Below are 11,822 nucleotides of genomic sequence, written 5' to 3' on the forward strand. Positions count from 1 at the left end.
TGGTTTTATGAAAAATGGGTCATGTGGTCTTACTAGCAAAGCACATTCGTAACCCCTAACTTTCCCTGGAATGTTGCTAAAGACATCACTGTATTCCCATAACAAAGACTCTAGTTCCTGTTTTTGCTCATCATTTAGACCGCTAGCTTCTGAAATCTTAGTGTTTACCAGTGTGTTGAAATCTACTTCACTCAAATCTACCTCTGTTATGTGTTTGTCAACCTATATCTTCTCCTTCACAAGATTTATAGTGTTAAATTCATCATTACACAAAACTGTATTTGATCTGACACATTTGGTGGAGATACATCCCCCATTCGGTGTTGTTATGATAAGTTTTTGTCCTCCCCAGTCAAATCTTGCGTCTACACTCCGAATCCATGACATCCCGAGAATACAGTCCTCACTGAGGCCTGGTATAATTAGGCATCCATGTGTAAATGTGACTCCCACAATTGTAAAAGATAACAAAGTTTGACTTCTCACAGTTTTACTATGTTTTCCTGTAGCCCCTCTTATTTTCACCCCAATGACTGGAATTTCAATGTAACCTTTCTCACACTTTAGCTTTTTGCTTAGTATTTCAGATATTCCTGACACCTGACTCCCTGTGTCTATAGGGCACTTGCCTTCCCAGGTACCAACTTTAGCTCTAATGAATGGACTACCTAAGTCATCACTTTTTTCAGGCTGAACATATTCATACAATAAATCATTTTGAATTTCACTAAAACAATGACTTCCTGACTTAAAAGTACCTATATTACTGTCACCTTTATTATCTACGGTCATTACATTAACACACACATCATTAGCACTGTCACTTGCATTGATGATTTCATTAATCCAAATATTTTCACCCATATAACATTGTTCATCACTAAGGTATTTATCCTTCAGTTGTTCAACAATAATATGTTTAGTATTTTGCCACCAATCAGGATATAAAATTTGAGATATATTAAGAATCATTTTTCTAAAATTGCTATCATTTCTAATTCTATCACTCTTTAGCCACATATCATAAAGAAATAATTCACCTTTGTTCATTGCAAATGGTAGTGTACTTGCACAGTCAGTTTTACTGTTCAGGGAATCTTTATCAACTACCCAGGTTCCTTCATAAGATGTTGGATTACAGAGCCTATTGGTTGTGACACTGGCATTAACACCACTTAAACTGTTAATAACATCCTTGGGTACACCTACAACATGCATATCAGTTTAACCCACAACACCTAAAGCCTCCATTTCCTCTTTCAAGCAAACAAAATATTTTTCACCATCATCATGTATCATTAAATCTTCATTTTCCCAAATGCTACAACCATCAACCTCTCTCTCCCAAAAACTTAAAACATTGCTTTCACACCCAAGTGTTTTTAATTCTTTGCTTGATAAATCAGTGTCAACAATTTGCTCACTTGGTTCCCTCATCAGTGCATCAATCCCTAAATCATTTAAATCATTAATCTGCTGGTCCTCTGACAAACTACAAGCTTCTGCCCATTCATAAAATTCAACTAAGTCAATTATTTTCTCTGGGTCTTTATTACAACCAATGTGTTCGTTCTTAACAGGTACTGTGTTTAGAGGGTAGTACACATTCATAAGATGACTACTAATTACTTGAGATGTATCTCTTGGTGCAACGTAGTCAGTGTTATTGGTCCATCTATTATCTATGCTTTTCGCCCCTACCTTGTGGACCGACAATGGAGCGCATGGTAGTTTTTTACTTCATGACTTCCCATAGCATTTTGACTCCTGGTGTCACTATGTTCACGCCAATTCCTGTTTTCAGACTCCCTGTAATTACTTCTGTTCCGATTGTTCCCAGATTGTCCTCTTGAATGGAAATTATAGTTTTCCCTTGAATGGAAATTATTATTAATATTGTGACTATTTTGTTCCCTATGATGAAAACTATGGTTGCTGGGCCTACTGTTTTCCCTCCTGTTAAAATTAGTGTTTCCCCAACTATGATCCCCACCTGTTTGTGTGTGATTGAAATAGTTATTTGGTTTCCCCACTTTGTCTATAATCCTGTCAAGTTTTTCCACGTAGTTTAAAAATTGCTCAATGTTGTCATCTGGTCCATACACTAGGTCCCGTTGCACATCTGTTGGCAACCTTCTCTTTAAAGCATCTATCTGTGTGAGCTCATCAAAGGGTTTACTCAAATGTACAAGTTTCTTCAGCTGATTCTTACAAAACTGTTTCATAGTCCCCTGTGTTTCTCTATAATTTGGTCCATTCAGGAACTCGCTCTTTATCCTGACTTGTTCAGTTTCAGACCAGAACTGTTTTAAGAACTCAATTTCAAATTCTGCCTAAGACATATCCATAGAAAAATTTTGATTGGCCCATGACAAAGATTCCCCCTCCAAACATTTTTTAACAAACTTAATTTTGAAACTTTCACTCATATTGGCCAAAAACTTGTCTCTACAACTCTGCAGAAAATCAACAGGATGCAAACTACACTCATTAGAAAAGTTTTTAACTGGAATATTGGATAATAAGGTACATGTGTTCATAGAAACATTTTTGCTAGCTACATCATTGCTAAATATTTCAAACTTTTGGTTTAACTCTGATACTGTACTTTTTAATTCACTAACATCTGTCTTAGTTTCAATCTCATGGAGTTTTACTGTGTTACTGACTGTTTCCACTTTATCATTCACAACATTTAGTTTCGAATCTACTCTACTTTCAAGATCTACTGCCACAGCTTTTACATTTACACAAACTGTATCTATATGACTATTAACATTACCAAAACACTTAGCATTTTTCTGTCTGTCTGTGGCCAGTTCATTTTTTACAGACTGAATTTTGTTACTCAGACTAGATTTTACTTCTCCCACTTTAGATTTTACCGCCAAAATCTTTGTTTCTGCCTTGCTAAGTTTCTTGTCTATCTTTGATATATCGTTGCGAAGTTTTTTACCCCAAAGTAAGACATTATCAAATTTTTTGTTCATAGCTCCTTCTAGACGCGATACTTCCTGATTTATAACCCGAAAACTGTCTGCGACCGTCCGATTCACGTTTTGCAATTGATCTTCATTAGCGTGTAAGCGGGCTGCAACTGTCTGATTTAAAACTAATGATTGTTCCATCATTTGTAACAGTGATTTAATGTCCAACGTCTCACGTTCTGATGAATTAAGACTTTGATCCGCTTCTTTGACTGACTCATCTTCCGTTTTTATTGTATGTCTACGACCCCAAAGACTAACACATTTTCACAATCCTGCTCGGATTCAGCACCACTTTCCTCTTTCACAATGGTCATTTTAGTGAAGTTTCACACACAAAATAATAAAAGGAATAAACAGCACTACACAAATGTACTTATCTTTTCAGTCTGGGTCTTCACTCATGTGGTCAGCCCACTTTACTGTTTCGTTTCGTCTCCCTTGACTTCCATGTATAGCACTTCTTTGTACCACGTGGTCATTAGACTTCTGCAAAACAGATTTCGTCAATCCAATACATATAAATGTCTTAATCCCGTCGACGAGCCCCCAGTTGTCACGAACCCACTCTACTGTGCAGGAAAAGTTATCTCCATAAGGACACCGTTACCGTGTGGCTAATGGCTGTATAGTACTTTAGTAGAGTTGGCCATGATGTCTCCTTTGTTGATGCTGCTGAGTCTGCGTTGTCCATTTGGCTTCTCGTTGTCTAGGCGATGATTCCTTTGCTGCTCTGGATCCAAGAAAAGGTGCGGTTTTTTTAATTATCACTGGACTATCGAAATCATGACGCAGTATTCCACGGTTTCTTTGTAGTGTATAATATAACAAAATGATGTCTATTTGTCAGTTCCATTACAGACTCTATAAGTGAAATTATCCTTTCTGATTATGTTACTACCATTACACTCACTTCTGCACATGAATTTGGTTTTTTAATTTGATTAAAGAAAAAGAAAAGATCCTATACACTATTATATTAGGCTGTTCACAACTAACAGAAAAAGAAAAAAATTGTGATTTGAAAATTTCTACCAGGAGTACGATATTCATAAAAGGACAGTTCTTTTTTAAACACATGAAAAATGCATTGCTACAATAGTCTCATTTTCCATTGATAGGTGGAGCTGTAGCAGTCCCAGAGTTTCTGCCAGCCATTATTTAAATAGATCTGCATGCTGTCATTCTTCATTCTCTGTTGACTGTGAATATTTCAACACTAATCAATCTAAATTTAAATTCCTCTTGTGGTAAATACTAAAGTAGAATATTGTAACTAATGAGAATGAACCTATTAAGAAGAAGGAGGTTTTCTTTTAAGATAACAGTCCATTAACACAAATGCATTATCATACTGCCAGATGTACAGATGCTACTTGTGCTCTTATCATTCAGTGCATGATATCAGAATTGTAAATGGATCAATCTCTTTTTCTTCATAGAACTCTGTGCTGAGAAAATTTGAACTGACAAGCTATGTGGAAGCACTCCCATGTAGTAGAAGACCCTAAATATTTGTTGAATTTGTGCATAAGGCTAATATACAAGCAATGTCTTCTACAAATTGGGAATGTAGTGTGTAAACAGTGTGGTGGTCACATAGAATCAGTCTCAGTAAGTGTTCTTATAAAATTCAACAGATGCAGGAGCTTCATTAACCGGTACCAAAAAATATTTGTACGTTCCAAACAGGAGTTTCGTACTAATAAAAATAATGGAAACAGAAAAAGTGCTTTTGTCACTTAATTGATGTAATAATTCATTGAGCTGCCACTGCTAAGTGACAGAAACTGCACAAAGAATTATGATAATCCCTTTCCATCAGCCAGTGGTGACAATATAATGTATGTTCACTGTATCATTTATTTTCCCTTTTTATATATTAAAAAGAAGAAGAAGAAAGAAAGAAAGAAAGAAAGAAAGAAAGAAAGAAAAGAAGAAGAAGGAAGAAAGAAAGAAATCAACAGCAGTACATTCAAACTGTTTCTGATGAAAGTTAATATTATGCAGCATTCTTAGGCAACAGGTTATTCCCACTTCTCATGAGAGACAATGGTTCAATAACTTAAGCAGGGAGGAGGGAAGGTTGACATTGACTGCAAGGTCATTAACACTGGCTGAGTTACAGCAGGAATAGAATAAGAATTGGCCATGGTTTACATTAGAAAGCTGTCCAAGTACTCACATAGAAAGTTTTACAGAAACATAAATAGAGATATCTGAATGGAGATTTGAATGCCTCTTTTCTGTTTCCTTTATTCGTATGTGCCAACAGCCTTGCCACAATGGTAACACTGGTTCCTGTCAGATCACTTAAGTTAAGCACTGTTGGGCTGAACTAGCATTTGGATGGGTGACCATCCAGTCTGCCGAGCACTGTTGACAAACAGGGTGCACTCAGCCCTTGTGAGGTAAACTGAGGAGCTACTTGACTGAGAAGTAGTGGTTCTGGTCTTGTAAACTGACATATGGCTGGGAGAGTGGCATGCTGACCACATGCCCATCCATATCCGCATCCAGTGATGCCTGTGGGCTGAGAATGACACAGCAGCTGGGGTGGTACTGTTAGGCCTTCATGGCCTTTTGGGTGGAGTTTAGTTTTTTTATTCACATGTCCAGTGACATAAATGCTACACAGTTTTGCTTGGTTCTTCAGTGGTGAGATGTCCATGCAGGTTGGAAAATATCCACAAATCACAAGTTATGCCCTGCAGTTGCTGCAATCAACATTTGCTGACAAGTGGTATCAGTCACCCATATGAACAACCTCTAAACCTTCCACATTGTGATTTTTGACTATGGGGTTGTTTGCAGTGACAAGTGCACAGTGTTAACCAGCATAACTGTACATGTGGAATCAGGCTAAATAGATACATTCTAGATAGTGAACATCATGCTAAACTTTTGTAATTCGCAGCTTCATTTAGAACTACATTACACTACTGTACAAGCTACCAAATCAAATGAATAGCTTTCTCTTGGTGAAAAATGTAAGTGTTTTGACATTTTTTTCATTGCAAAATAAAAAGTAACAGAAATGCCTCAATTGTATTATTCATTCCAGTAAAAATAGTATTCTGAAAAGGATAGCTGCTGCTCACCATATAATGGAGATGCTGAGTCGCATACGGACGTAACATAAGACACTCAAGCAAAGCTTTCAGTTAAACAGGCCTTCATCAGAATACACAAAATACATAGATTTCATGTGAAACGAAAAAATGGAAAATCCAGGATGGAATAATAACAGTATTATGAAACAGATAGGTGCTACTCACGATACCGAGGAGATGCTGAATCACAGATAGGCGCAACAAAAGATGGTCAAAGCTTTCAGCCAAATGGGCCATACATAGAATAAACACACACACACACACACACACACACACACACACACACATGACCACAGTCGCTGGCTGCCACGGCCTTTCATTTCAGGTAAAACCCTCTCGTGATTCTGGTGATACATTCCAATATTATTATTGTGTCTTTCTCCGTTATCCCACTACTTTTGGACATGCAAGTAGTGGGACTCTATGATTAATGCACTGCATTCGTGTTAAGAAGGAATACAGCCTGAATCCCTGTCTGGTGATTTTGAATTAGGTTTCTGCATTAGGCAAATTCTGGGATGGCTCCTTAAAAAGGCTGCGGCTGATTCAAGCCTTTTTCTTCCTTTTTCATTTTTACCCAGTACATACGCTCAGGAAATACAAAGTGATGCCATTACTTGCATGGGATGCCTACAAGTGAATGAATAAACAGAATATTTATTTACTATTATATTCAAGTATGAACAGAGGACATGACCAAGTGGAGTGTGTTCCTGGTAAGACAATAATGTATTTTGCAATTACTTAAATTTTCATGTTCCCTGTATGTCTTTGCTCCTCATTATCCACATCTACATCCATACTCAGCAGAACATTGTGAAATGCATGGCATAGGGTACTTGCCATTGTACCAGTTTTTATGATTTCTTCCCATTCCATTCACATGTGGAGCACGAGAAGAATGACTGTTCCAATGCTTCTGTACAAGCTGTAAGCAATCTAATCTTCTCTTTAGGATCCCTATAGGAGTAATATGTAGGGGGTTGCTGTGTACGCCTCGGGTCTTCATTTAAAGCAGATGCATGAAACTTTGTACAGATACTTTCAAGGATACTTTGCATTTATCTTCAAGTGTCTGCCAGTTCAGTTTCTTCAGTATCTCTGTGACACTCTGCCACAGGTTACACAAATCTGTGACCATTTGTGCAGCTCTTCTCTGTATATGTTTTGTATCCCCTGTGAGTCCCCTTTGGTACAGGTTCCACACACTTGAACAATATCTTAGGATGTGTGAATGAGTGATTTGTAAACAATTTCCTTGTAGACTGACTGCATTGACCTAGTATTCTACCAATAACTCGAAGTCTGCTGTCTGCTTTACCTATGACTGAGTCTACATGATCAGTCCATTTCATATCTCTATAAAGTGTTACACCCATGAATTTGTACAAGTTGACCAATTCCAGCAGTGACTCATTCATACTGTAGTACTTTTTCATTTTGTGAAGTGTATAGTTTGACATTTCTGAACATTTAAAGCTATTTGCCAATCTTAGCATCACCTTGAAATGTTAACAAGATCTGATTGAATATATGTACAGCATTTTCCAGACAATACTTCATTAGAGGCAACAGTGCCATCTGTGAAAAGTCTTAGGTTACAACTAATATTGTCTGCAAGGCCATTACTATATAACATGAACATCAAGGATATACCTAAAGCTATTTCTATTTATGCCTACGACTTTTCCTACTAAAATACCTCAATCCAATCACAAATTTAGCTTGATACCCCATACAAGCACACTTTTGATAATAAGAGTACATGTGGTACCGGGTCACATGCTTTCTCAAAATCAAAAAATGCTGCATCTTCTTGAATGAGTTGATCTGTCGGTTTCAGGATCTCATGTGAGAAAAGTATGTGGGATGTTTTCAAAATCCATGGTTTTTGGGATAGAGGAGGCCATTCTGTCCAGAGAAGTATGCTTAGGATCGACTGACTCGTGTGCAACGGCTGTCCACACGAAACCCTTCTCCGCGTCAGCCCTCCAGGGCCTCGCTGGAGTATTTGCTACTACCACCAAGATCTGCACCGACAGTGGCTCCAGGCAGGCTCACGCTTAAGTATGTGTGATGTTTTCAAAATCCATGCTTTTTGGGATAGAGGAGGCCATTCTGTCCAGATATCATGTTTGTTTGAGCTTGGAATGTGTTGTAAGATACTTTAACAAATGGATGTCAAGGATATTGGATGATAGTTTTGTGGATCACTTCTGCCATCATTCTTGTAGGTAGGTGTGTGATCCATGCTTTCTTCCAACTAACTGACACTGTTTTTGTTCAAAGGACTTAGGGGTGGTAAAAACTGGTAACAGTATTTTAGTTCTGAAAAACCAGTATTTTTTGGTATTTGTTTGGTCTCTGTTACAATAGATGTTTTTATTTTTTTATAATACCTGGGTAAAAACTCTGATACACCAATTCACCACAGCACCGGTGCAAATTTTTTGTATTTGTATAATACTTTTTTTTAAAAAATGAGCAACAAACATGACATAAGAATTGGTACAGCATTGCTTTATCATTCTGCCCATATTTTACACTTCATAGTAATAGAGGGCGTAGAGGATGTTAATAAAGAAATTTTAAAAAGCCTGATAAGTGAAATAAAATCAATTATCACATTTGCAAAGCAGAGTATTCATGTAGAACCTGAAGGTGGAGCAAGACTGGAAGAGCACAGCAAAGGGATACATAACGTTTTTGGTTCAGTCAGTCCAAACAAGGTGTTGAAGAGATTTGTAAATTGTCATCATTAATTGCTCAAGCCTATCCCTTTATTAAAAAAATCACCAAGGATGATTCCTGGTGCAGACACTGAACAGCTGTCAGGAATATTGGGTACCGAGCATCGTAATGCCTTTCAGCATGGACAAAAAAGAAATTTCTAGAACTGAGTACATTACAGGAAGTAGGGTTATTATCCTTGTGACCATTACCACAAATGCACTAAGAGGTCTCAATCATAAACAAAGTGCAGATAAAGTTCTACCTAAAAAGCTTCCAAGAAAACTTAAATACAGAAGTGTAAAAGTTTTACAAAGCTCTGTGCTGTCCAATTCTGCATTATCAGATTGACAATTCAAAAAAAAAAAAAATAAAAAAAAAAATAAAAATAAAAAAAAAAAAAAAAAATAATAATTTTTGCATGAACCCTCATCACCAGTATCGCAAATTTGACCCAAAAGGTAAATAACTACTTTGATGAAACCAGCAAATCCCCACCATTACTTCACAAGGAGGAAGTCAGAATAAATGCAAACCCTCTTCAGTTATTACATGTTCAGGAAGTAGCCAAGATTGTTTATTATTATTATTATTATTTATCTTTGACAGAAGGTTCCATGACTTCTGACATATGTTTCATCTTTGAATGACACTGTTTCTGACGAAAGGAGTAGACTTACAGATCCACAAATTATAGAACAAGTGTTTATGAACAGATTGGACAGTGAGTACTGGCCACTGGATTAACATATTATTGAAGTTTTAACTACTGTCATGCGATTATTCCTGGTGCAGTGTATCTTATATTTTGTTCGCTTGCTATCTCAATTATTCATCTCAAATTTTTGGGAAAGCACTTGTAGTTTTGTCAGCAAAAATCAATTGTACTCAAAATCCCATTAAAAAGTAAATAAATATATTGAATTGGAAAATGGGGTTTTCATTTGAAAGAAAAAGAAAAAGAAAGAAAACACTACAAACTTTATTTGGAAGCTAAATATTTGTTTGCCATTTCTATGAAATAATAAAAGAGAAAGGAAATTATGGCAACAGCAATAAATTGCCAACTTAACAATTCTATTGCTGGGCACTGATGTGCCACCTCACACTTTCAAGCAGGATGGACTCAGCTTGGTCACTGCTAGGCAGCACCAGAAAGAAGACAAAGTGACTATAAAACAATTGTTAACTGAATGGCAATTCATTATTGCCCTGGTACACCAAAAGATCATTCAGCCCCGCTCTTTGCTCGACCTCATGAAAGCAACAAGATCCCAGTTCAGGTTGTAACAATTCATGCATAGTTTAACATAAAATTAGAAAGTTGCTGATCTGCTGCCTGTGTCTGCATAATATGCCTTTATCTGCTTGCAGCTCTCTTAATACGAAAAACAGAGTTGTCAAACATCAGTTTTCAACCTTTAGCAATGACTATTCATAATGCCCAAATAATGATAACCAAATAGTGATATGATCCTTGCTAACAACATGATTTTAAGCAGAATAAATAGGACAATAATGGTGATTTTTTGCAGTATTCAACCACTCAATACTTTTCGAGGAAAGCAGCAAACACCGGAGGAACTACATGTTTTTTTTTTTTTTTTTTATTATTATTATTTATCTATTATATTTGTTACTTTGAGTCTTGAAACATATAATGAAAAAGTCTGAAGGAGTCTTACAGTTATGCAATCTTTATTTGATGTCTACATTTATTACCAGAAACAATAGCAATAAGAAACTGGTTGTTATAGAAACCGGTTATTTTGCACGGTTTTAACAGATGTGACCGAAAACTAGTTGTTTCAGCAATAATTACCATCCACTGAAGGCTCTATGATAGATTGCACTTAAAAAAAGGGCTGGTTTGGCTGCAAATTCAGTGTAAAATCTCATACGAGTTGCATCACGCCCTGGCACTTTATTCATTTTTAGTGGCTTCGGCTGTTTCTCAGTGCTACTGACAAATATCTCTCATCTTTACACTGGGCTAAGAATTAAATTAGGGCAATACTCCTGGATTTTTGAGTGCAAAGCAATGTTTGAAAATGAAGTTCGGTACTTCTGCTTTTGCTTTGCTGCTCTTAATTTCAGATCTTGTCTCATCCACAAGTGTCTGGACTCTGTCATTGGTGCCACTAAAGCCTTTACGTATGACCAGAATTTCTTCAGGTTTTGTGAGTGTCCAATGAACACTATTCTTTTTCAGTAGTCGTTCAAGGGTTCATGCATTGTCCTCTTCACATTCTAACACATTTCATTTGGCATTTCTCAATCTACAGCCCTCTACTTTATTTCACACCCATTTCACAGTAATTTCTTCGACTAGGTACACATCTATCAAGTGCACAGTCCACTAGTCTGATGCACTGTACTTCTACACACTCCTCTCCAGATCTAAATGTTTCATGTTCTTCACTGAGATACGACACTGATGCCTCTTCATCTAGTTTGCTGAAAATACAAATCCTTTTATTTGTTTTAGTTACTGTTTGTACCTTGGTAATCATTGTTACTACAACTGCCTCATGGTCACTGATACCAATTTACTTATGAACATCCTCAAAGAGGTCACATTTATTTGTTTGCTTTTGGATCCAATACATTTCCATCATACGTGGGTTTCTGAACAACCCGTAAGAGGCAGGTGTCAGAAGACACATTCAGTAATGCCCACTACTTACAAATTGCATGCAAGTGAACTTCTGTTTTCTTTGAAGTTCTCAGTTACATCTGAAGGTGGGTCTGATGGTGGATAGAAGGAACTGATTACACGTTTATGCCCACCCATGATACTAGTCTTTGTGAGACAATCTCACATTGATTTTCAATTTCTCTATAGGTGGATTTGAGTTTCTAGCTACTGTGATAGATATACCACCTCCACTTACCATTACCCTATGCTTCTATATATGCTTCAATTTTCTCCAAATAACTCATGACTATTAATTTCTGGTTTTAACAAGCTTTCTATACCTGATATAATGTG

The sequence above is a fragment of the Schistocerca cancellata genome, chromosome 5, assembly GCF_023864275.1.
Source record: "Schistocerca cancellata isolate TAMUIC-IGC-003103 chromosome 5, iqSchCanc2.1, whole genome shotgun sequence".
NCBI lineage: Eukaryota > Metazoa > Arthropoda > Insecta > Orthoptera > Acrididae > Schistocerca > Schistocerca cancellata.